This window comes from Prorops nasuta, unplaced genomic scaffold (genome assembly GCF_024137725.1).
Source record: "Prorops nasuta isolate Cenicafe-Biocafe unplaced genomic scaffold, Cenicafe_Pnas_1.2 PNAS00012, whole genome shotgun sequence".
In the NCBI taxonomy this organism is placed as follows: Eukaryota; Metazoa; Arthropoda; class Insecta; order Hymenoptera; family Bethylidae; genus Prorops; species Prorops nasuta.
Window position 1 is genome coordinate 5,619,376 of NW_027116809.1, and position 27,488 is coordinate 5,646,863.

General features: G+C 31.1%; 1 protein-coding gene and 3 long non-coding RNA genes across 4 annotated transcripts in view; 3 read left to right on the forward strand and 1 right to left on the reverse strand.

The window, feature by feature from the left end:
* The window catches only part of LOC136777841 (neprilysin-1-like), an 889,524-nt gene that overhangs the window by 482,516 nt on the left and 379,520 nt on the right, over window positions 1-27,488 (forward strand). The window lies entirely within an intron of this gene.
* On the forward strand, window positions 3,349-4,815 carry LOC136777848 (uncharacterized). Its single transcript, XR_010823321.1, has 4 exons — window positions 3,349-3,856; window positions 3,968-4,090; window positions 4,181-4,332; window positions 4,431-4,815. It is a non-coding gene; the product is annotated as an uncharacterized lncRNA (long non-coding RNA).
* On the forward strand, window positions 16,116-18,133 carry LOC136777859 (uncharacterized). The gene is made up of 4 exons (XR_010823330.1): window positions 16,116-16,236; window positions 16,349-16,540; window positions 17,191-17,396; window positions 17,906-18,133. It is a non-coding gene; the product is annotated as an uncharacterized lncRNA (long non-coding RNA).
* LOC136777860 (uncharacterized) lies at window positions 24,489-26,440 on the reverse strand. The gene is made up of 4 exons (XR_010823331.1): window positions 26,320-26,440; window positions 26,016-26,207; window positions 25,160-25,365; window positions 24,489-24,650 (listed from the first exon to the last, which is right to left on the reverse strand). It is a non-coding gene; the product is annotated as an uncharacterized lncRNA (long non-coding RNA).

The following is a 27,488-nucleotide window of genomic DNA, read 5'->3' on the forward strand; positions in this document are numbered from 1 at the left end:
CTAATATAAATTGTTTATCATTGCCCTAATTGTAATAACTTTAATTCCATATATTCTCACATAAAACATAAATATTATAAAAGTAACAATATAATTAATGTAAGTTATAAGCAATTACAATTTATACTACAATTTCTATACTGTTATCCATATATAAGAAAAATAAATGATAATTATTTCATTATTCTATCTTACCTTTGTGTTACTGCATTAAAAATTTGTTTAGGTACTGCTCCTGGCAATGCACTTAATTGCTTTGTCTTTTTGTACAGTTCTAATTTGCAATTTTTTTCTAAATTTGGCAGATGATTATGTTGTATGCCTGAATTAAAGAAGGTATTATTTCGAAAAATACCGTGAGCTTTACATTGTGTCTTCTTATTAATGCAATACAAGAATCTAAAGTTAAAAAAAAAATATTACAATATAGATACAGTTAATGTAAATTAATGTTATGAACAAATTATTCGACTCTATACATATGATCTTAAATTATATGCTAACATTTTATCGTTCGTCCTTTTTTTAACACAATATCGATAATCATTGAAAATCCAGCTTCTTCTATTATTTTCCGACTTCGACATATTTGTTATTATTTTTATGTTCAAATAAATTGAATAAACACTTTATCATTTGATAATATGCACGAGACAGGCAATATTTTACAGGGGGGACAAAAGAACTCGTATACGTTTCAAACATTGAGAAACACGCAAGTGAGAGAAGTGTAAAAAAAGTAAACACATTGGTAAACAAACATAGATATCCAGTGTATGTGTGAGCATCTTTGTGCGACATCTTCGTTAAAGAGTGACGAGAGAATAGAATTTTAATAAAAAATTAACTGTTTAAATAGATGTCATTAAATGAGAAGGAATAAAAACGATGTTATTCGTTTTAATTTGAAACGTAATTTTATAGTCCCATCACATATTGAGCGCACATCGCCTTAAAATTATCTTTTATATATATACAATATGCCAACTTTCTTATAGCTTGCTTTTATATTTCTTAAATATATATTCTATTTAAAATTATATTTTTCAATTAAAAGCTGATTTTTCAAGATATTAGGTAGTCTTAATTAAGTTAAAAGATTTTAATTATATAGGTATATTTGCGAAAAACTAATGGATCTTATACAGAAAAATATCAGATAAAAAAAGAAACAATATTGTAATTGAAATAATGAAGCGGAGTGATTACAATAAATATTGGTATTTATACCTTAATATATACGTAGTGTATAGTTAACTCATTTTTATACTGATATGCTTATATATAGATTGAATGATTTTAAGAATAAAATTTTAATACCATTTGTTAATTTAGATCTTAATTAAAATGCTATTATGGATTGTAATTGCTGTCTTTGAACATTCCTATTAGTCTCCGCAATGCCCAAATGATGCCTGACAAATAAGAAAAGACTACGTGACTTTAGAATTATGCCAATAGAGAATTTTACACAATAGAATATTACCAATATTTAATACATTTTTAATTAAGCACTATACAATAGAATGATTTAATAATGTTGTCGTTAGATTCACCCATCCTACATAAGTTAATCGGTTTGGCATAAGTTAACTTGACATCTTGGTTAGATAAACTTTCTGACCTTATCTTTTCCTTACATTTGGTTATAAGAGTTTCTTCTCCTATTCACAGCTTTTTATTCCATGATTTGCCTCTCATCATCTAGTCGAATAATGCCTCAAACAAACAAATAACTATCTTCCTTCTTTAATTATTTTCGTTGAACTTGTTGTTCATTTACATCTCCATTGCTTCAAATAATATATATTGAAGAGTGTATGCATGGTTATACAATATCCATAGAATTTCTGGAACTTCAAGATTTGCCCTGGAAAAAGAAATTTAAAAATTCTGAAAGAAATATATTCTAAACCTTTACTGAATGAGTTGGTAATAAAAATAAACATTTTGAAACTTATCTGATATATTTGAATAGGCTGTGCTGTTCTTTTCAAATACATTTGCATCCACTTATGACTACTACAATTATTGAGCTAAACACAAATAATATAAGCTATACTTTAAGTTAGTTTTTAATTTAATTATTACATGATTAAAGTTTCACCTTTTTAATTCATAACACTGATCAATGTTAATAAATTTAATTTAATGTGCTTTTACTATTCAACAGTACTCCTGTGAGTGCCATTTAACCAAAACACAAATAAAACAGCTGTCAAAAATGTAGTCAAAACATTTACAGTTTCGTATTTTCATCGTTTGGTTTATTCCTTAGTTTTCCATGCTTCATGCCGGGGGTACTGCCAACTGTGTGTCACGAAGTTACCAACTAACGGGTGGGAAAAGTTCGCCGACCCAATCAAACAACAGATCAATAAAAAGAACAGGGTATATTCCAATGAGTGAAGTGTCAGGTGAGCAAGTGCCAATAGTGAGTAAAATGTGCAACTTAACTGCCTGTATTTTGTATTAATTTATTAAAAAAACTTATTTGTGATAAACTTTTATTAAAATCATGTTGTGTTATAAATATTTATAAAAAACATGTATTTTAATTTTAACCTATTATTGGGTAGCGTATGGTGTATAAAATAATAGAAAATATATATTTTAAATTAAATTTACGTTGTAGATATTTGTTCAAGAATAACACATCATTAAATTTATATTAATAAGAAGGAGCTATATTCTTGAGTCATAAAGTCCATTGGAGCCTGCAAGTCAACTACGGATCCAAAATTTACAGCAATAAGATTCTACGAATAAAGAAGATGCAATTCATTGTTAAAATAGATAATCGTTAACTCACAGATTTGTTTGCAGGAACCTAATATCAATAGTGGCAAGTCTTCTTACCTATTTCCAATTGATGATGCTGGAACAGAACCTCTGAGTGCTTTTGACAGCTTTACTGGCACAAGTCCAAGAAACAGCTATTTATGTAAATCTGTCCAATGTTATGCAATACATTTTCCAGAAGCCAGTCTGCTATTATCCAGCTAATGTTTCTACGCAATATAATTAATTTCTTGTTAAGTTTCAAATATACTATATACGTTAGGAAGAAGAAGCCAATATATTAAGATACACTTACTTACACCACATCTCATTACGTAACCATGAATCAATATTTTTGAATGGTGACAGAACAGCTTAGAGTTGCAAAATCACAATGTGTTCCTGTGGATAATGTTGCTGGGTCTTTGGTCTTTCGCAGTATCCTAAAGTAGCAGATTTGCAATGATTTTTCAATTATAGCCTATATTCAAAGAAAACTTTGAAACTTAAACTTAAATTGAAGAATATTCAAATGATTAATAGTAACTCCTTACGGATTAAGATGTCTGGCATTATTTCCAATTTCTGCTACCAATGCGTATTGGCAAATTCAGTGGTAAATTGTTATTCTCACCACGTAGAGCTTGTTAATCCTGTAAATTACGTAGCACTTTAAAGTGGGCAAACAAATCTTTATGCTGCAATATTAGTCTTCTCTTCCTTTGCTAACTTTTGAAAATTCAAATATTACTATTATCAATGAGCATATTTACCCAGTGGCTAAAAAACATTAGAAACAGTATAAAGATTCAGTCTTAAAAGTAAGTGTAAGTTATTTCCATACTCATAAAGGTATACATACCTATTATATTATTTAACTTGCTGTTAGCTGCCACGAAGACATCCATGTGCAATGTGTCTGCCCTCCTTCCTTTTTAATTCATGTGTCCAATTTAAAGTTCTACGTAACCTGTAAGATTTACAAGCTCTACATGGTGAGAATAACAATTTACCACTGGATTTGCCAATACGCACTGGTAGCAGAAATTGGAAATAATGCCAGACATCTTAATCCGTAAGGAGTTACTATTAATCATTTAAATATTCTTCAATTTAAGTTTAAGTTTCAAAGTTTTCTTCGAATATAGGCTATAATTAAAAAATCATTGCAAATCTGCTACTTTAGGATACTGCGAAAGACCAAAGACCCAGCAACATTATCCACAGGAACACATTGTGATTTTGCAACTCTAAGCTGTTCTGTCACCATTCAAAAATATTGATTCATGGTTACGTAATGAGATGTGGTGTAAGTAAAGGGATCTTAATATATTGGCGTTTTCTTCCTAAAGTATATAGTATATTTGAAACTTATCAAGAAATTAATTACATTGCGTAGAAACATTAGCTGGATAATAGCAGACTGGCTTCTGGAAAAAGGATTGCATGGCATTGGACAGATATACGTAAATAGCTGTTTCTTGGACTTGTGGTAGTACAGCTGTCAAAAGCACTCATAGGTTCTGTTCCAGCATCATCAATTGGAAATAGGTACGAAGGCTTGTCACTATTGATATTAGGTTTCTGCAAACAAATCTGAGTTAACGATTATCAATTTTAACAATGAATTGCATCTTCTTTATTCGTAGAATCTTATTGCTGTAAATTTTGGATCCGTAGTTGACTTGCAAGCTCCAATGGACTTTACGACTCAAGAATATAGCTCCTTCTTATTAATATAAATTTAATGATGTGTTATTCTTGAAAAAATATCAACAACGTAAATTTAATTTAAAATATATATTTTCAATTATTTTTATACATCATACGTTACACAGTAATAGGTTAAAATTAAATTACATGTTTTTTATACATATTTATAACACAACATGATTTTAATAAAAGTTCATCACATATAAGTTTTTTTAATAAATTAATACAAAATACAGAAGTTAAGTTGCACATTTTACTTACTATTGGCACTTGCTCACCTGACACTTCACTCATTGGAATATACCCTGTTCTTTTTATTGATCGTTGTTTGATTACTATTATTACCGCTTCTATCACTATACCAAAATTCCTATCACTATACCAAAAACATGCTCGAGCAGAATCAATGGGCACATGGGGGCTGCGTTCGTTTATTAACTGCGAGTACTAAAACTCTACAATGTATGTCACGTAAAATATAGGTTTTCAGTACTGGTAGTACATAAACGAACGCAGCTGGGGTATCATATGTCTTTCTCTCTCACTCTTATGCTATTAGACAGAGAAAGAAGAAAATTCTTACTATACCATTTTATTCTGAGATGATATACTTTTGACAAAAGTAAGATGATCAACCGCTACACTAGTTGAGTTCGGAATTAAACTCTTTTCACTCCGACGGAGCTTTCCCTAGAATTCCCTATTCACTCCGTCTAGTAATTCTGTGTCCGGGAGCAAGTTAGAGAGTGAATAGGGAATATGGAAGAGCTGTGATAGCTAATTGCTATTCTATCCCCAATTCCCCACTTCTAAAAGGAAAATAGGGGTAAGGATAAATAAGAAATATTGGCACTAATTGGGAGCTCCGTCTGACTAGTTTAAGCGGGAAAGAAGCAAAATTGACAAATGTTGGTTTCATTATTTTGGAATTAAATTTTAAACGTTTGTTTATATAAATCTAAGGGCCTGATAAAGTAAGTGAAAAAAAATTTAAAATAATACAATATCGTGTATAGTTAAAAAATTAATCTTTTATTTCTTTTTAACAGTTGTTATGAATAATGAATATAGTTCGTGTAGACTCTACCAATTTTAATTTAATTTATTTTGATAACTGTCTTCTTTCAATTAATTGCAATAATTTAGTAGTACAGCAAAAATGAAAAATTCCGGTAGCAACTTTATCCCTCCATATATTTTTAATATAATTTTATAAACTACTCACTACTTTTTTCTTGCAGTAGGACATCCATTTTTATTTTATCAAAATAAATTAAATTAAAATTGGTAGAGTCTACACGAACTAAATTCATTATTCATAACAACTGTTAAAAAGAAATAAAAGATTAATTTTTTAACTATACACGATATTGTATTATTTTAAATTTTATTTCATTTACTTTATCAGGCCCTTAGATTTATATAAACAAACGTTTGAAATTTAATTCCAAAATAATGAAACCAACATTTGTCAATTTTGCTTCTTTCCCGCTTAAACTAGTCAGACGGAGCTCCCAATTAGTGCCAATATTTCTTATTTATCCTTACCCCTATTTTCCTTTTAGAAGTGGGGATAGAATAGCAATTAGCTATCACAGCTCTTCCATATTCCCTATTCACTCTCTAACTTGCTCCCGGACACAGAATTACTAGACGGAGTGAATAGGGAATTCTAGGGAAAGGTCTGTCGGAGTGAAAAGAGTTTAATTCCGAACTCAACTACTCGAATATATGCAATTTACCAGATTCTTCTTATTCTCCCCACCACGACTCCTATACGTCATCGTGATGTCACCGTGACATTTCACGCTTTGGTGAGAACTAGAGACCTGAAGCTGTCCAGCTAGTTACAAATCTAGTAGGCCATTCTTCACGAGCAGATTCGATGAATCTCAGTGTACATCATAACCAGAAAAATTATGAAAAATTACTGGTATTACATGTGAATCTTTAAAGTTTAAATTACAATTATTATGAGCAAATCCCTTATATCTACCGAATATATGATCATGATCGCGAACACGTATTTGATCTGGAAGAAACGGCTTTTTACATATATGACAGTTGGGTTCAGTATAATGCTTTGAATTTTCACTAATGCTTAGTTTATGCATAGTTATTACTGTTTTCAGTTTTTCAATCGTTATACTAGCCATTTTATCAAGCTCATGTCCGAACCATTCAATACAATCAAGTCCTCGATATGATTTATAATTAGAATGCGTTGAATTACGAACGCTTTTAAAATAATAACCTATACTAAAAGGTATGTGTTTTTGATAAATACCCCTATCACCATCCGTTTGCTCAACTTTTTCAAGTAAGCACTCAATGTCAGCATATATGACAGATGGTACCCTCTCACAGTTCTTCATGTTATTGAAGGAAACCCAACGGTCCTTGTCAGGTAGTATAATTCGGATGTTTTTATTGAGTTGTGCACAATCACGTTCATGCAATTTTAGTTTCTCAGCATTGTGGAAAGAGTGTAAGCAACTATGGGAGGGAAAAAGTAATATTAGAATATAGAAGCAGTAATTACATATATATATATATATATATATACAGTAAAACATACCGATCACAAATAAGATGAGAGCGTTATCCTCTAGTAAGCTGTCCATTTAGCAGTCTGGAAAGATTCCTGATGCATACAAAATATGCAGCTGCTCCTTGATGCTCGAGAAGAAGAAGATTAGCGTGTCTGGTCCTCTTGCATTTTGTTAATTGTAGAGGTGCTATGATTGTATTCTCATTCCTCTCAGTCTCTCCCACCATAGTAAAAATATTAATAGAGACATCATTATCTTCCTCAAATTTCGGAATCTGTTTTAATGTAGTCGGAAACGTTATACTTCTAACGTTGAAAACAGTTGTAAAATGAGGATATGAAGATTTTCGTTGTGGATGAGTATTCGGTTTTGCAGGATAGAGTGCAGCCGTTAGAGCACATGCAAAACATGTATTATCATCACTGTGTATGTTTATCACAGCCTGTTTATTCTTAATAGATTCTGGAAGCTCGACTGCACAACTTATATGAAGCGGGTTAAAATAATTTATATTTATGATTAAATTCAGAATTTTTTCCAACGCTCATCCACTATCACACTCTTGAAACTCACTCAATTCTTTTAGAATTTTGTCTATTATATTTGTATTGTACACTATTGCTCAATAATCTTGCGTCAGGCGAGGGGCAGTGGGGATAAGAGAGGCAAGGGGTTATCTAGGGAATTTTAATGGACACCGTCAAATTTTTGATCGGCTATTCCTTTGACGTCAAAATAGCTGTCAAAAGCTAAATTAACCTGTATTTTGAAGAAATACAGAAACATAAATATTTTTAAAAAACAAATAAGAAGAAAGAAAGAAAGGATTTTAATAAATATATAAAGAAAAAATATCAGATGAGTATTAGTTAATAGGAAATGTTAAAGTAATTGTTAATTATTAAGAAAATATACTTTGTGGTTTTTTATTTCTGTTACAGATTAAATCCTATTTTTGATGAATTTAAATTACAGGAAAGAAATATTTATGGACCAATGAATAAACGAGGACTAATTTATGATGAATTTCTGTGTGGCCCAGTCATTCAATAATAGTGATATAATGTTATAATAGTGAATGTATAAGAGATTGCTGTATATATAAAGAAATTTTATTATAAATTAATAATGATGTATGATAGTGGTTTGGTTCTAATTATTATAAATTAAAGCTAGTTTAATTAAAATATTATTTTTATTTCTTCCTCATCCAAATTCTATACTGTAACGTTATTCCCGTCAGTGCGAGGGGCCACTCACACTACGGGTTTTCCCATTACCTTCGCCCGTCCTTTTCTATCGGTATCAGGGCGCCAGTTGGTCAGTTGGGTGGCCAACAACCCTACGTTATCAATTGGGTCCTTCGACCCCATTCTCTATGCATCTTATACGGCCCTGCGGCCATGCATATGGACGGTAGCGGTAGCCAGGGTCGCTCAGTATGCTAGGTCGTGGAGAGAGGGGAGGGTTCCTTACGGAAGTCCGAGCCTCGCAGACCTGCCTGCTGAGGGGCATACATTTCTCCCTCACCACCCACACACACAGGTGGTGGTGAGGAGTGCGGGAACATGCGGTATCAATTGCCAGAGCATAGCGTTTTGCCAGGAGCGGACCACCACGGAGGCAATGTTCACGGCCCGTCCAGCCATAGCGCAAGCCTATGGGATTACGGAGGGCACCGGGACACATTCCTACGGGCTAACTACGCCCCTGCACAACCCACTATGCATTGGCCGGTATCCAGTCGTGACGTACGTGCAGGCTGGCCTATAGCACACGCCTCACGTACGCGAACCGACCCATGGATGTCTGAGTGCCGCGTCACGCGCTCACCAGCACGCACGGACACATCAGCACAGTCCCATGGTCGCGTTCCGACTGCCTGCTATGGCAGTCTGCGCACGACATTCGCGCAGCCTGCTTGACGCGCGTAACCAGCGTTCAAGCCAGACTCGATGTTCTATTTCCCCTCCTCGTGGGGACTTATAGACACTGTCATTGTTTTAGGACTCCCCGAGGCCGCTTCTCCTTATCTCAGGTTGCCTGGGTTGTTTGGCCTGGCCCTGCCTTACTTCTCAGGACAACCTGGACATCGTTTACTGGAGCGCCGGTCTTTTCATCCGGGCCTCTGCCTGTCAACGGGGTCTATCCTTGACGTTAGCTATAATCCACTCGTGAGCCTATCTCACGAGTCGGTAACGTAGGGATTAATAATATCCACTGTTCGGTAGCTTTTATGTTCTTTATTCGGTATCTCGTATACGTAACGGGGAACTTCGTTACAATACATAGTAATTACATATTCTAATAGTATCTATCTTTAAATAACTCTAAAAAAATTAAAACTGTTTTAAAATTGCAAGTTACATAACAACTTTCTTCAATAATTTTTAATATTCGATGTGAGACAAATTGCATAAAGTATCTGAAATTTTCAACTTTAGAAAACTGGAAAACCTTCTCGTCAATCCAGATGACATCTCAAAATCCTTTCGCTTTGCTCATATATTCCAACACAAAACAAATCCTTTACTGCCTATGTTGAGCAGTCAATTATATTTTGTTTGCTGCGTGATAGCAGTATATGCCAGCGTTATGCAGACCTCTACGTACAGAAATTTGGGATACATTGAGCTGTAATTCATAAAAAAATTTAGTTGCAGACTGGGACGGATCTTTATTTATGGCATTAACGATTTGCCTGTTTTCCTCTTTTGCTATTACGCTAAACGTTTTGTTGTGTCCTCATATCACTTAGATTTTAAATTTCTTCTTCTCCAAACTTCTTGATCCATCGATTAATAGTGGATCTATGTATCTAAAGCTCTGTAGCAATATCTTCTGAAGATTTTCCTCCCTTCCACATCCCAATAACCATTCCTCTTTTAACTAATTTATCGTTGATACCTGACAGTTCTCAGTTTCGCTTTTCAAAGAAACAAAACACTTTTCAATGTTTAAGCAATAAAACAAATGCCAACTTTGCCAGTTTTTATTTGTCTGTTGGCATTTGTTTTGTTGCTTAAACATTGAAAATTTTTGTAAGTGTTTCTTTGAAAAGTGAAACTGAAAAATGTCAAGTGAAAATGATAAATTAGTTGAAAGAGGAATGGCTATAGGGATGTGGAAGGCAGGAAAGTCTTCAGAAGAAATTGCTGCAGGGTTACAAGTGCATAGATCCACTATCAACCGATGGATCAAGAAGTTTGGAGAGGAAGGAATTCAAGGTCTTAGTGATAATAGGAAAAATAACAAAAGGCCTAGAATTACCACAGACGAAGATAACAGGCAAATAGTTAGTGCCATAAATAGAGATCCATTCCAACCTTCGGCTAGAATTGTAGAGGAATTGCACTTTAATGCATCACCAATGACTATTCGTAGGAGATTGCATGAAGCTGGTGTCCACTGTCATCACGCAGTTCATAAAATAAAACTATCTGATGAACATAGGCGTAATAGAGTTGGATTTGCATTAGAGTACCTAAGCAAACCAGAAGACTACTGGAATGATGTTATCTGGAGTGACGAAAAAGTGTTCCAGTCATCTGAGGATGGAAGAGTACATGTTTGGCGCCCAGATAACACAAGGTTCGATAACCAGTACACATTACCAACCAATCGAAGCAACAGAATTACTGTTGCATTTTGGGGATGGGTGTCGAGTCATGGAGTAGGAAAATTGTACGAAATCGACACCAAGATGAACTCCACTGTATATACGAACCTTTTGGAGAATTGCATGCTGCCAAGTGTGAGAGAAAGATATCCAGTGCAGCAGATGCCAATAATAAAGTTCATCCAGGACAATTCTAGTGTGCACACCTCCAAACTGACAAAACTATGGTTTGCAGAGCATCCAGAGGTTGAAAGGATTGACTGGCCAGCAAAATCTCCAGACCTCAACATTATTGAAAATATCTGGGGCATTATGGTAAAATGCTGGAGGCCTGAAAACGAGAGAACAAAGGAAGCACTTAAGTATCACGTAAGAAGAATGTGGGAGGAACTAGTTACCCAGCCACATATATGTGAAAATCTTGTGCAATCAGTTCCAAAACGTTTAAACGAAGTTATCAACTCCAATGGTTATGCCATTCGCTATTGAAGTTTCAATGAATGAATGATAGCCTTCTTAACTGCCTTGTTTATAGCTTTGTAGTGCAGGAGGTTTTAGTGGGTATACCCAGAGGTGGCGGCTTGGTTATGGATGTCTTTTCAAGACAACCAGAATACCACTCCCCTTGGGTGAGTCTTGACCTTTAATGGGGTCTTTCCACATAAACTTGGTCTGGAAAGGCCAAGGTATGCGTAACAGCATTTCCTCACGCACTTTAATCTAAAAAAATAAAAAAAAAAATTCAGAGAATACAAAAAGCACTGGAAAAACTAGAACTATATCTACTTCTTTTTATATAGAGAAATTACAATGAATATATACTATTATGTTATGAAAATAGGAAACAAAATAATTCTTTATATTGGATTAAATTTGATTTTTAAACTAAATATAAAAAACTTTACCTTAAATCCTTATCATAATATATGGTTGCAGGTACTTGGATGACAATATCACACACAGATGTTTTAAAATTTAATACCTGCGATTTAAAAGGAGATGAATAGTTATTTCCTATAATAGATTCCATCAAAATTAGGATTTAACCTGTAACAAAATTAAAACAACCACAAAGTATATTTCTTAATAATTTACAATTACTTTAACGTTTCCTATTAACTAATATACTCATCTGATGTTTTTTCTTCATTTATTTATACTAAAATCCTTTATTTCTTTCCTCTTATTTATTTTTTAAAAATATTTATTCCTCTGTATTTTTTCAAAATACAGGTTAATTTAGGTTTTGACAGCTCTTTTGACGTCAAAGGGATAGCCGATCTAAAATTTGACGGTGTCCACTAGAATTCCTTAGATAACCCCTTGCCCCTCTTATACCCACTGCCCCTCGCCTGACGCAAGATTATTGAGCAATAGTGTACCAGTCACTAAAACTATCAGTTTTGTATAAGACCGCATTGCGGGTTGAGATATGTTTAATATCACTAATCTCTTTACAAATAAATTGGCCGTTAAAGATGCAATTTATCTTAACTGCGTTCATGTTATTAAACACTTTTTCTGTTTAGGTCTGTATTAAGTCTTTTGCACCTGTTAGAAAATCACGTGATTTTATATAATTATAATTTACAACTATTCCGCTACATATTCGAGATTTAAATGAAAACTCGAGATCTTTACAAATAAGCTTTCTCGCCCCAATTGATGTCTTACTTTTTGCTGCATGCAGAAGTAGACGTTGGATAGTTGTTATTTCAGCCAGGTTTTTCTGTATTGTATCGGGAGATGCAGATCTATTAGCATTTCTTAAACTTCGAATATAATCACGACACTTGCGTACCCCCTCATGATAATTATACTCATTTCCTAAATCAGGATTCTTGAGAGCATGATTCAAACAATAACTCTTATCCTTAGCTGCTCTAAGTAGAAGACACTGTATATGTGCAATTTCTGCAAAAAATTTTCTGCAGCGTGCCTATAGGTGCGTTGCGATTAGAAATTCTCAGTTTATGAATATATTCACGACACTCTCGTACCCACTCGCGATATTCTTCTTGCGTTTTCAAAACTCTATTTCGTAGAGACATCTTTTGTTCTTTTCTTCGAGAAGACCAGCAGGATCTGAGGAAAAGTGAGTGGGAAACTGAGCTCTTCAGATAAAGGATCTCTGAAACACTTCAAGGAGTAAGAGAACATTGAAGACAGGTAACGACATGTTAGAAAATAGATGCAAGCGTTTTTCAGTTATACATATATTCCAGATTTTTGCTCATACATATATTTCATATAATAGACATTTTTTAAGGCACATACACCTCCATGATTCAAACATGCTGGAAGATGTGAATTATGCAAGCTATCTTCTAAATCAAAATCCCCCCACATAAAATTATCTACATTAGTTATTTCTAAATTACAAATATCCCTTAACCAATTTGTATTTTCAATTCCTTGCACAAAAATCTCATCCTCATCATCATAAATATACTTCTTTATAATATCTTTATATTTATAGTAGGGTCAGTAGCCATTCGTCCAATTTAAGCCGTGATGATTTAGAAAGAACCAGCTAAAAAGAAACAATATATTAAATGAAAATAATATATTTTTTTTCTTTTCATATTCTTGCTCTGTTCGCTTTCGCTCCTCTTCACTTAGCTACGCATATGAATATGGCGGTGAAAATAAAATATGGAACACTTTTTGTTCTTGTAAAACGCCAAATTCTTTGATTATAAATGACTTATCCGTCAAACGGAATCTTTGAAAATCAACGAACGATGGTGCCATTATGCCTACGTTTCTTATACTAAAATAATTCTATTTAAATATGCATGTTTCATGAAAAATTCTCCCTCTCTTCAAGCTAATTGTTCTTCATCCCTCCTACTATCGTCACCATAGATCAAAACTATCTCCCACTATACGTAGCATAGGTCATAAATATTCTCTTGAGGACCAATGATGTTTCCGTTCCTCTTTCTTCTCCTCATTTCCCATGACTATTCTACTACGTGTTATGTTTACACTAGCTCATCAATCACTGGCTGTAGTAAAAGTTTCTTTAGAGCATAATTCCAATCATTATCTCTTTTCTTCTCATTGGCAGTCGTGAATTCCTCTTTTTGGAGCTCATTAGAGATATAATTTGCAACAATTTTCAATCTAGCATACATATCTTTCCGTAATGCCTCAACTTTTCGATCCAATTTATTATCAATTGTGACGCTACTGTCTATCTCAAGGGATAGTGTACAAGGGGAGGGAGGAGTGATCCCTCACCGATCGCGTTCCCGTCCCAATAGGCGACTTCCTACAAGACCCGGGCGCCTTCGATGTAATTATTATATAATTCCCGAATATTTATTGATACAGAGGGAGTTCTAACCCTCGTACGCGGATATAGGGAAGGGGTTGCTAACACACTAAATCCTCAACTTTGGTTAAACTCTCTTTATTATAAATTCCGTGCTCAATACAATATCTGGTCCTCCTTACACGGTATCAGTGAAGCCAGATCGTGGACAGAATATTCTCCCCACTATGCCGTCCTCTGCGCGCGCAGCTCTCACACATAGAAAGCTGTTGCTATGCCGTGAGATGCTTCACCAATCGCAGCACGCACACTCTTCCACCGGTACATACGTGTATCGGTCTTCTCCGACAAGCTTCGGTAGATCTCGGGAGTGAAAAAGAACGATGTCGATTCTCGGACCTCTCTCTTACTCTATAATACATTTACCAAACGCGACTCGCAAAGCAAAACAAAATCCTTTTCCTAATGCTTCGGTAAAAGTTAAATTACCGAAGGTCCCAGCCCGAAATTAAAACTTTCCTAAAATAGTTTTCAATTATTATAAAATGCTTATATGTAGCCATTAACTTTTTAGATTTGATAATAAATATAAAAAATGCGTTCTTATAATTTCAAATGAGTTGAGGTATAATAAACTCAATGTTTATGTATTAATCTGATAACAAATGCATTTTTATATTTATTATTGACTTCAATAAGTTAATGGTTATTAAAAAAAAATCCTTGTAATTAAAAAAATATGAAAAAATTTTAAACTTCTTCAAGACTCGAACCCGAGCTCGCCGCGTGAGAAACGGAAACATTACCGTCTGCGCTACAGCGCTCATTTGGTGGACCAAAGGCAAATCGGCCTTTTAAGACTGACTACAATTCTTTTATTAACTAGTGATAAACGATCAAGAATTAGCTGTAATAATAAATACATTTATCTACGCAGAATTATTGCACTAAATTTATTATGTTTTCAATTTAAAGCATACATTTTGCATGAAGATACGATAGTTTAAGGGTATATCCATGCAGTACTCTAAATACAAAACTATTCATATTCTCCATTGTTATAAATTAATTAAGTAATATTATAATATATGTTACGTGTAGTCGAATAATTTATGACAATGGAAAATATGAATAGTTTTGTATTTTGAGTACTGCATGGATATACCCTTAAACTATCGTATCTTCATGCAAAATGTATGCTTTAAATTGAAAACATAATAAATTTAGTGCAATAATTCTGCGTAGATAAATGTATTTATTATTACAGCTAATTCTTGATCGTTTATCACTAGTTAATAAAAGAATTGTAGTCAGTCTTAAAAGGCCGATTTGCCTTTGGTCCACCAAATGAGCGCTGTAGCGCAGACGGTAATGTTTCCGTTTCTCACGCGGCGAGCTCGGGTTCGAGTCTTGGAGAAGTTTAAAATTTTTTCATATTTTTTTAATTAAAAGGATTTTTTTTTAATAACCATTAACTTATTGAAGTCAATAATAAATATAAAAATGCATTTGTTATCAGATTAATACATAAACATTGAGTTTATTATACCTCAACTCATTTGAAATTATAAGAACGCATTTTTTATATTTATTATCAAATCTAATAAGTTAATGGCTACATATAAGCATTTTATAATAATTGAAAACTATTTTAGGAAAGTTTTAATTTCGGGCTGGGACCTTCGGTAATTTAACTTTTACCGAAGCATTAGGAAAAGGATTTTGTTTTGCTTTGCGAGTCGCGTTTGGTAAATGTATTATAGAGTAAGAGAGAGGTCCGAGAATCGACATCGTTCTTTTTCACTCCCGAGATCTACTGAAGCTTGTCGGAGAAGACCGATACACGTATGTACCGGTGGAAGAGTATGCGCTCTGCGATTGGTAAAGCATCTCACGGCATAGCAACAGCTTTCTATGTGTGAGAGTTGCGCGCGCAGAGGACGGCATGGTGGGGAGAATATTCTGTCCACGATCTGGCTTCACTGCACGGTATCAGTATGTTACGCGGTAGGGGTTCAAGTGTCCTAATTTTCTTTAGTGATAAAATGGCGGCTGTATGAGACTACATTGTAGGGATAAGATAATCTATAGTATATGTATAGTGTGTTATGAAAATGGATGAAACATCAGAAACATTCGAGAGATTTATAAACACGTGTTTCCGGTAAGAGTTAAAGTGAGCATCTTGTGATTTTTATGAAACGTTTATTATTTACAATGTTAATAAGATATTTTAAGGAAAAATTAGATATGTTTTATAATCATGACGTTTGTTGTGATGTGAAGAATAAGTATGTAACGGTTATGTATATAAGTTAATTAATTTTTAATATATTAATAAAAAACTAATTCTGTTCTTAATTAAAAAAAGTGATCATTAATTGTAAATCAAATTTATTGTAGGTAAAAGGAGTAAAGGCAACGTGTCCCAACAATGAATGCCTAGTGGAATAAATTATATATTATGTAGTTATAGCAGAGGATTATTAATAAATTAAATTTAAAGCGACTGTATTTATACGAGTAAATGTCATAATATAATCACTAGGAAATTGTTACATGTTCTGTTTGTGAAGATAATGATTTCTAATAAAGGTAAATTTTAATAAATCAATTGAACATTTTTTCTCATTCATTAATTTTCCCTATAATAATATATGCTACACATCTAAAAATATTGAAAATAGTATAGTTTTTAAAAATGAGAATGTCACTTATTGCATGAACACTATTCAGACAAAGAGGCTTCAAATAGCTAATAAACTTAAAAATGTTCAATAACTTTAATCGTTTCTCAATGATTGATTTTTTACTTTTCGTAGAGTAGTATTTAAATTATTTGAGAGATATCATTTTGTTCTAGGTGTCATTTTGACACATGTAGTTGAAACTTTTGGTTAAAATTTGAATATATATGTACACTAATAAATGATATTAGAAATAATGTTAATAAAGCTAACTCTATGTTCAATCAGGCAAGCAACTAAATGTATATTCTCATTAAGAAATGGAAGTCAATTCATATTTATAATTTTGGCATCATCTTTGAGTATTCATATTGACTGAATATAATAAACAGAGCTATAAAAATGTCTAAACTCAAGTATTGAATTTTTTATTGTTTTTCAAAATGTTTATGAAGGAAAAGTATGTTTTAATGGAAATACCGAACTCAACAGTAAATTAAAAGTTCAAATAAAAGAAACAGTAATTTTAACTATGTACAATATAATATTTCTTTTAAGGTAAATTAAGGATAATATCTGGAGGATCCTTCTCCTTTCACTACTTAAGCCCAAGATTCATACATGAAGCAATGGGTATCTCAATTGACAGGTGGTGGTTGCATCGCTGAGTTAAATGAAGAGTGTAATACAGAAGAGCTCAAGTGTACAAATTTATAATATAAAGACAGATGTATATGTCTCATTTATAAAGAGCCATCTATGAGGTAAATATAAGTTGAAACAGCCTTTTTACAAATAATTTAATATAGTTGGTATACTGATTGAACACTGGCATATAAAAATTGAAATCAAATTTATTTGTTTGCTCTATTTATTTCTTTACGTAAACATAGAATAGTTTTCTTTTTCATCAAACAATGAGACTCAGTTCGCAAACATTGTGTTTAATGCATGTCTCAAATATATTTCTATACGACTAAACTAATTTTTGAATAGTCATTTGCTTACAAGCTATTTTGAATATTAAAGTTAACTGAAAAAACTCCAGTGTCCATTTAGTGAATTTGTCATTCTTATTGAAAGAAGGTCGTAAAGTAATTAGTGTATTTATCAGAGATTGGACAAATTTTTAGATTTGATAAACTATATATGCATGATGAAAAACATTAGTTACATAAAATGCTTGTTATATAAAAATATGAATAAAATGTTTGAAAAATATTACCACAACAATAATAGTATTATCTATGAATAATATATTATTTTTTTTTAGACGACAAAGTCTCTGGAACTTGAAGGCCTTTCTTCTTTCGTCATCTGTACCAAAATCTTGGCTGCGAGGTAGCCAAATGTTTTTGAAGCTGAAAATATTTTGAAAAATTTAAATACACAGTGCATTTATCAGTAAGAATATTTGTAACCACAATATAGTATATGCTACATCACTTTACAATTGATATTTTCGGAAAACCTTATTTATTTAAAAATATATTTACTATGAAAGAATTAAGAAACTATTTTATGAAAAAGCTGCATTAATTTTATCAATTGATTTGAAAACTTGTTTTAGTAGTACATCATTATTATCTTGTTAATAGGATAAGACAGATTTTTTTTCTTCTGAGTATTTTATACTTAAACCCAAATAGTTATTACAGTTTTAGTAAGAAAATAAGCAGAGATAAAAATTGGCTTACCATTGAAATAAGTAAAGTTCTTTCTTCCACTCCTTTACCAATGATGCGATCAGCCCTCAAAAGAGGCAATGCCTCATCTATATGACATACAAAAGATATGAAATGCTTATATATATATATATATATTTAGTAAGAGTGATGACTGTATAAAAATGCTGCTTTTACTAAAATATGTTCTTTCCTACTTTTTCTCAATGCCCTTTATGCAATAATGAACGTTTAATTTCTTAAAATTCTTTAAAAATGCATTAAATTTTCTCATATCTTTGTCGCTTCAAAATTAAAAGTCAAAGTACCATTTTCTAAAAATTTTATTTGTCTAGTTATAATTTAATGAGAGTCTGTGTCAATATAAAGACTGAGTAAGATCGGATTTTTGAAATATGACATGTACGTTGAGAGTATTGCATAAACAGTATTGAAATACGCACCACAATTCAACAATCTAATAAATTATTAATTCAATATAAAATATAAGCCCTCAACAAACAAAAAGAAATTTTCACATATTTTTATATGGAATTTTCACAGTGACATTTTTTCATCAAGCTCTAATGTCGAATATTCAATATATTCTCCTTACTTAATTCTTAATCAGTGAGTTTTCACTCATATACATATACATATTATTATATATATCTGTGTCTCTCTTGTACGAAGACATTTTAAAATAAAAATTGAAATCTCTTCGTCAGCTTTCGAATATGTTTCACACCTTATTATATATTTTCGTGTGTCAAGTTTACAGGTTCATAAATACGAAAACAGAATGACATTATATTACAAATTGTAGCACGGACATATAAATTATACTTCAATATTATTACCTTTATATAATAATATTCTCACAAAACGTTATTTTTAGTTGCAATAGTACGAATTTAATATTTATATGTTATATATATATATATATATATATATATATATTTACCCATGTTTGCCAGCGATTTTCGAACTTTCTTAATAAAGTCAGCATTTTCAAAAACTGACATTGTTAAGAAGTCTTGTACAAGCGTTCCTGAGGCTGTCTCTGACATATTGTTAAATGTCTTCCAACTTCTTCTCAGCCAATCGTGAAATTCTGTATGGCATCTTCTTCTCTTACACTCTGACAATTTTAGATTGTTACTCAATTGTTTAATTTCTGTGATGCTGACTTTAATTAAATCTTTTAATTTTACTGTGAACAATAACAATGTTTAGTTAACAATTTTTTTACTTTAACGTACAACGTAATGAAAAAAACGAGCAATAAGAAAATAATATTTACATATAAATGTGAAAAAATTAGGTCTTTTGGTCATCAGTTCCTTTAAATGTTTGTGATAGCGTTCTTGTCCGTTGTTTGTTTTTACTTCCTCGTTGAATACGCTCAAAATACTATTATCTATTTGTTTTAACCAAAAACGTTTCACATATTTCATTAATTTTGTTAACTGTGCAATATCCTTAATGTCATCATTTTTAGAAATGTTTTCTTCTATTATCTTAAACCCTACTTTTATAAGTGAAGGTGGTAGTAAAGGCAAGTTATATATTTTTCTTAAATAAAAACTTCCCTTGACATAACTAGCCAATTTCTTCTTTTTTAGGATTTTTAACAATCCCAACTTTTGCGCATTTTTTCTTACGTTCTGAAAATAATATTATACTTATATTAAACATTGTAGCTGCAAACTATAAAAGTTATAACAAGAGTATACTCACATCAACATAATGAAAGTAGCAACCCTTTATTTTACACTCAGGGTAAACAATTTTTAAAGCGTTTTGCAATCCGATTTCATAATCGGTCATGATCGCTTTTATATTTAAATTGCGCATGATTGATTTTCTTATAAATTCTAGGGTCTTTATATAAATTTCTTCTCTCTTTCCTGACATCAAGACCCATGTACATGGTAAAAACTGAAATAATCAATTCAATTATAATTATTTACATAATACTATCATAAAGGAAGTTATTAACATAATATTCTAAATGTAAAGAATACTAAAATACCTTATTATTAACTCTTCCCATTATTGTTAATAACTGATAAACATCATTTAATTTGGGCCTTGTGTAGTAGGTGGCATCCAAACTAAAGTGAGTTATTCGTTGCTTCTCAAATAATATTATTAATTTTGCATCCGATAATATTATTTGCGTCTTTCTGCCTATTTCTAACTTATCGATGGTAATTTTATGCTCATCATCTCGAACCTTAAATTTTAATATTTCTTGCCAGACTTCATTTTTATGAAGCAAGCCAATGTTTTTTAAATTCGTTGGTTTGTACGGACACGATTGGTTTTTTTGCCTTTTCATGGAGCTTTTAATGTATTGGAAAGTTAATAATTCTAACGCCACTTCGTGTCTATTCAATTAAACAATAGAAAAGATCATTAATTACCTGTGGCTAAATAAAAATTAAAGATTCCAATGTACTTACTTTGTACAAACGTAATCGTAACTACTCTTTAATGGCATAGGAATATTTCGCATTGTTTCGAATAGTTCCTCTCGAAATTTTGACACTTTCAAATATTCGTCCTCTTTCTCATGGGTGTGTGTTCTCATTTGTACAAAATTATGGTTATCTAATTTTGCAGTACCTCTGCAATCTTTCTTTTTACATTTAAGGTAACTGCAATGCAAAACATGATAATCACTTCAAATATATTAAAAATTAATTAATATGTATTGTACTTACATTACGTCAAATCCATCTTTATTTTTTTTCTTCAAATTTTTGTAATAACAGAAGCCATCTTCGTAGATAATTTTAGTGGTTTTTAAATTACTCATTTTAAAAAAGTATTTACAATAATTTTCCAATTGAAATCGCACTATGGTACTTTTCTTTGCACGACGCACTATGAATCGAAACTTCTTCGCGCGTTATACAATCAAAACAAAGCAAGACTTGCTGTGTTTTGATTGTATAGCGCGCGAAGAAATACCATGCCTTGCTGTGTATTGATTGTATAGCGCGCGAAGAAATACCATGCCTTGCTTTGTTTTGATTGTATAACGCGCGAAGAAGTTTCGATTCATAGTGCGTCGTGCAAAGAAAAGTACCATAGTGCGATTTCAATTGGAAAATTATTGTAAATACTTTTTTAAAATGAGTAATTTAAAAACCACTAAAATTATCTACGAAGATGGCTTCTGTTATTACAAAAATTTGAAGAAAAAAAATAAAGATGGATTTGACGTAATGTAAGTACAATACATATTAATTAATTTTTAATATATTTGAAGTGATTATCATGTTTTGCATTGCAGTTACCTTAAATGTAAAAAGAAAGATTGCAGAGGTACTGCAAAATTAGATAACCATAATTTTGTACAAATGAGAACACACACCCATGAGAAAGAGGACGAATATTTGAAAGTGTCAAAATTTTGAGAGGAACTATTCGAAACAATGCGAAATATTCCTATGCCATTAAAGAGTAGTTACGATTACGTTTGTACAAAGTAAGTACATTGGAATCTTTAATTTTTATTTAGCCACAGGTAATTAATGATCTTTTCTATTGTTTAATTGAATAGACACGAAGTGGCGTTAGAATTATTAACTTTCCAATACATTAAAAGCTCCATGAAAAGGCAAAAAAACCAATCGTGTCCGTACAAACCAACGAATTTAAAAAACATTGGCTTGCTTCATAAAAATGAAGTCTGGCAAGAAATATTAAAATTTAAGGTTCGAGATGATGAGCATAAAATTACCATCGATAAGTTAGAAATAGGCAGAGAGACGCAAATAATATTATCGGATGCAAAATTAATAATATTATTTGAGAAGCAACGAATAACTCACTTTAGTTTGGATGCCACCTACTACACAAGGCCCAAATTAAATGATGTTTATCAGTTATTAACAATAATGGGAAGAGTTAATAATAAGGTATTTTAGTATTCTTTACATTTAGAATATTATGTTAATAACTTCCTTTATGATAGTATTATGTAAATAATTATAATTGAATTGATTATTTCAGTTTTTACCATGTACATGGGTCTTGATGTCAGGAAAGAGAGAAGAAATTTATATAAAGACCCTAGAATTTATAAGAAAATCAATCATGCGCAATTTAAATATAAAAGCGATCATGACCGATTATGAAATCGGATTGCAAAACGCTTTAAAAATTGTTTACCCTGAGTGTAAAATAAAGGGTTGTTACTTTCATTATGTTGATGTGAGTATACTCTTGTTATAACTTTTATAGTTTGCAGCTACAATGTTTAATATAAGTATAATATTATTTTCAGAACGTAAGAAAAAATGCGCAAAAGTTGGGATTGTTAAAAATCCTAAAAAAGAAGAAATTGGCTAGTTATGTCAAGGGAAGTTTTTATTTAAGAAAAATATATAACTTGCCTTTACTACCACCTTCACTTATAAAAGTAGGGTTTAAGATAATAGAAGAAAACATTTCTAAAAATGATGACATTAAGGATATTGCACAGTTAACAAAATTAATGAAATATGTGAAACGTTTTTGGTTAAAACAAATAGATAATAGTATTTTGAGCGTATTCAACGAGGAAGTAAAAACAAACAACGGACAAGAACGCTATCACAAACATTTAAAGGAACTGATGACCAAAAGACCTAATTTTTTCACATTTATATGTAAATATTATTTTCTTATTGCTCGTTTTTTTCATTACGTTGTACGTTAAAGTAAAAAAATTGTTAACTAAACATTGTTATTGTTCACAGTAAAATTAAAAGATTTAATTAAAGTCAGCATCACAGAAATTAAACAATTGAGTAACAATCTAAAATTGTCAGAGTGTAAGAGAAGAAGATGCCATACAGAATTTCACGATTGGCTGAGAAGAAGTTGGAAGACATTTAACAATATGTCAGAGACAGCCTCAGGAACGCTTGTACAATACTTCTTAACAATGTCAGTTTTTGAAAATGCTGACTTTATTAAGAAAGTTCGAAAATCGCTGGCAAACATGGGTAAATATATATATATATATATATATATATAACATATAAATATTAAATTCGTACTATTGCAACTAAAAATAACGTTTTGTGAGAATATTATTATATAAAGGTAATAATATTGAAGTATAATTTATATGTCCGTGCTACAATTTGTAATATAATGTCATTCTGTTTTCGTATTTATGAACCTGTAAACTTGACACACGAAAATATATAATAAGGTGTGAAGCATATTCGAAAGCTGACGAAGAGATTTCAATTTTTATTTTAAAATGTCTTCGTACAAGAGAGACACAGATATATATAATAATATGTATATGTATATGAGTGAAAACTCACTGATTAAGAATTAAGTAAGGAGAATATATTGAATATTCGACATTAGAGCTTGATGAAAAAATGTCACTGTGAAAATTCCATATAAAAATATGTGAAAATTTCTTTTTGTTTGTTGAGGGCTTATATTTTATATTGAATTAATAATTTATTAGATTGTTGAATTGTGGTGCGTATTTCAATACTGTTTATGCAATACTCTCAACGTACATGTCATATTTCAAAAATCCGATCTTACTCAGTCTTTATATTGACACAGACTCTCATTAAATTATAACTAGACAAATAAAATTTTTAGAAAATGGTACTTTGACTTTTAATTTTGAAGCGACAAAGATATGAGAAAATTTAATGCATTTTTAAAGAATTTTAAGAAATTAAACGTTCATTATTGCATAAAGGGCATTGAGAAAAAGTAGGAAAAAACATATTTTAGTAAAAGCAGCATTTTTATACAGTCATCACTCTTACTAAAAATATATATATAGATATAAGCATTTCATATCTTTTGTATGTCATATAGATGAGGCATTGCCTCTTTTGAGGGCAGATCGCATCATTGGTAAAGGAGTGGAAGAAAGAACTTTACTTATTTCAATGGTAAGCCAATTTTTATCTCTGCTTATTTTCTTACTAAAACTGTAATAACTATTTGGGTTTAAGTATAAAATACTCAGAAGAAAAAAAATCTGTCTTATCCTATTAACAAGATAATAATGATGTACTACTAAAACAAGTTTTCAAATCAATTGATAAAATTAATGAAGCTTTTTCATAAAATAGTTTCTTAATTCTTTCATAGTAAATATATTTTTAAATAAATAAGGTTTTCCGAAAATATCAATTGTAAAGTGATGTAGCATATACTATATTGTGGTTACAAATATTCTTACTGATAAATGCACTGTGTATTTAAATTTTTCAAAATATTTTCAGCTTCAAAAACATTTGGCTACCTCGCAGCCAAGATTTTGGTACAGATGACGAAAGAAGAAAGGCCTTCAAGTTCCAGAGACTTTGTCGTCTAAAAAAAAATAATATATTATTCATAGATAATACTATTATTGTTGTGGTAATATTTTTCAAACATTTTATTCATATTTTTATATAACAAGCATTTTATGTAACTAATGTTTTTCATCATGCATATATAGTTTATCAAATCTAAAAATTTGTCCAATCTCTGATAAATACACTAATTACTTTACGACCTTCTTTCAATAAGAATGACAAATTCACTAAATGGACACTGGAGTTTTTTCAGTTAACTTTAATATTCAAAATAGCTTGTAAGCAAATGACTATTCAAAAATTAGTTTAGTCGTATAGAAATATATTTGAGACATGCATTAAACACAATGTTTGCGAACTGAGTCTCATTGTTTGATGAAAAAGAAAACTATTCTATGTTTACGTAAAGAAATAAATAGAGCAAACAAATAAATTTGATTTCAATTTTTATATGCCAGTGTTCAATCAGTATACCAACTATATTAAATTATTTGTAAAAAGGCTGTTTCAACTTATATTTACCTCATAGATGGCTCTTTATAAATGAGACATATACATCTGTCTTTATATTATAAATTTGTACACTTGAGCTCTTCTGTATTACACTCTTCATTTAACTCAGCGATGCAACCACCACCTGTCAATTGAGATACCCATTGCTTCATGTATGAATCTTGGGCTTAAGTAGTGAAAGGAGAAGGATCCTCCAGATATTATCCTTAATTTACCTTAAAAGAAATATTATATTATACATAGTTAAAATTACTGTTTCTTTTATTTGAACTTTTAATTTACTGTTGAGTTCGGTATTTCCATTAAAACATACTTTTCCTTCATAAACATTTTGAAAAACAATAAAAAATTCAATACTTGAGTTTAGACATTTTTATAGCTCTGTTTATTATATTCAGTCAATATGAATACTCAAAGATAATGCCAAAATTATAAATATGAATTGACTTCCATTTCTTAATGAGAATATACATTAAGTTGCTTGCCTGATTGAATATAGAGTTAGCTTTATTAACATTATTTCTAATATCATTTATTAGTGTACATATATATTCAAATTTTAACCAAAAGTTTCAACTACATGTGTCAAAATGACACCTAGAACAAAATGATATCTCTCAAATAATTTAAATACTACTCTACGAAAAGTAAAAAATCAATCATTGAGAAACGATTAAAGTTATTGAACATTTTTAAGTTTATTAGCTATTTGAAGCCTCTTTGTCTGAATAGTGTTCATGCAATAAGTGACATTCTCATTTTTAAAAACTATACTATTTTCACTATTTTTAGATGTGTAGCATATATTATTATAGGGAAAATTAATGAATGAGAAAAAATGTTCAATTGATTTATTAAAATTTACCTTTATTAGAAATCATTATCTTCACAAACAGAACATGTAACAATTTCCTAGTGATTATATTATGACATTTACTCGTATAAATACAGTCGCTTTAAATTTAATTTATTAATAATCCTCTGCTATAACTACATAATATATAATTTATTCCACTAGGCATTCATTGTTGGGACACGTTGTCTTTGCTCCTTTTACCTACAATAAATTTGATTTACAATTAATGATCACTTTTTTTAATTAAGAACAGAATTAGTTTTTTATTAATATATTAAAAATTAATTAACTTATATACATAACCGTTACTTACTTATTCTTCACATCACAACAAACGTCATGATTATAAAACATATCTAATTTTTCCTTAAAATATCTTATTAACATTGTAAATAATAAACGTTTCATAAAAATCATAAGATGCTCACTTTAACTCTTACCGGAAACACGTGTTTATAAATCTTTCGAATGTTTCTGATGTTTCATCCATTTTCATAACACACTATACATATACTATAGATTATCTTATCCCTACAATGTAGTCTCATACAGCCGCTATTTTATCACTAAAGAAAATTAGGACACTTGAACCCCTACCTGTTACGCGAGGTCTTAAATGTGGACGCGGCCTAAGTCGTGCGAACGCGGCTGAAGCCCCGATGACGTAGTAGCTAGCCCCGCGCTCGAGCTACTAGTTGGCGTTCGCGGCGGTCCCCATGTAGCGTTACTATAGTAAAAAAATATAATATGATCAAAATGTACAGTTAGTTATAAGTCGATTGTTTGATGTATCTCGACTACTCGATTATTCGAGAGATATCCGGTAGAATTCGTTCGACAGTTATTCGTTCAAGTTTGATCTTTCGAGTAAGAAGTTGTTAGGCATAAAATTCTAAGAGATGAATAAAGGTATTAAAAAAAATATATAATATCAGTCTATTAAAACAAAACCCACAACAGTGTGTAGTTATAAATGTTCTTCGTCATATAAAAGTATATTTTATATGGTAGACTTAAAGAAACTATAAATTGGTGACCCCGACGTGATCTTCCGTCCAGTACTGAAATGCCGCCAACAACTCGTTCTAAAATAAAGGAAGAAGAAAATAAAATTGAAGAAGAGAAGGTAACACCTACAATTCCAAAATCAGTAACTGATAGCCCTGATTGTTTTTCAAAAAGTTTGGATGTAAAAGGATTAGACATGACGACTAAAGAAGTTAGACTGCCGCCATTTTACAAGCCAAATCCTACGTTATGGCTTCTTCAGGTGGAAACAATTTTTGATATTTTCAATATTAAAGATGATCATTTGAAATATCAATATATATTATATAATCTTGATCATGAGATACTTCCGTTCGTATCAAACTTAATGATTTCACCACCGAGTGAAGACAAATATGCAGCAATTAAAAAATAAATAATACAATCATTTCAAGAGTCGGCAGAGTCTAAGTTAAGAAAATTAGTACATGGATT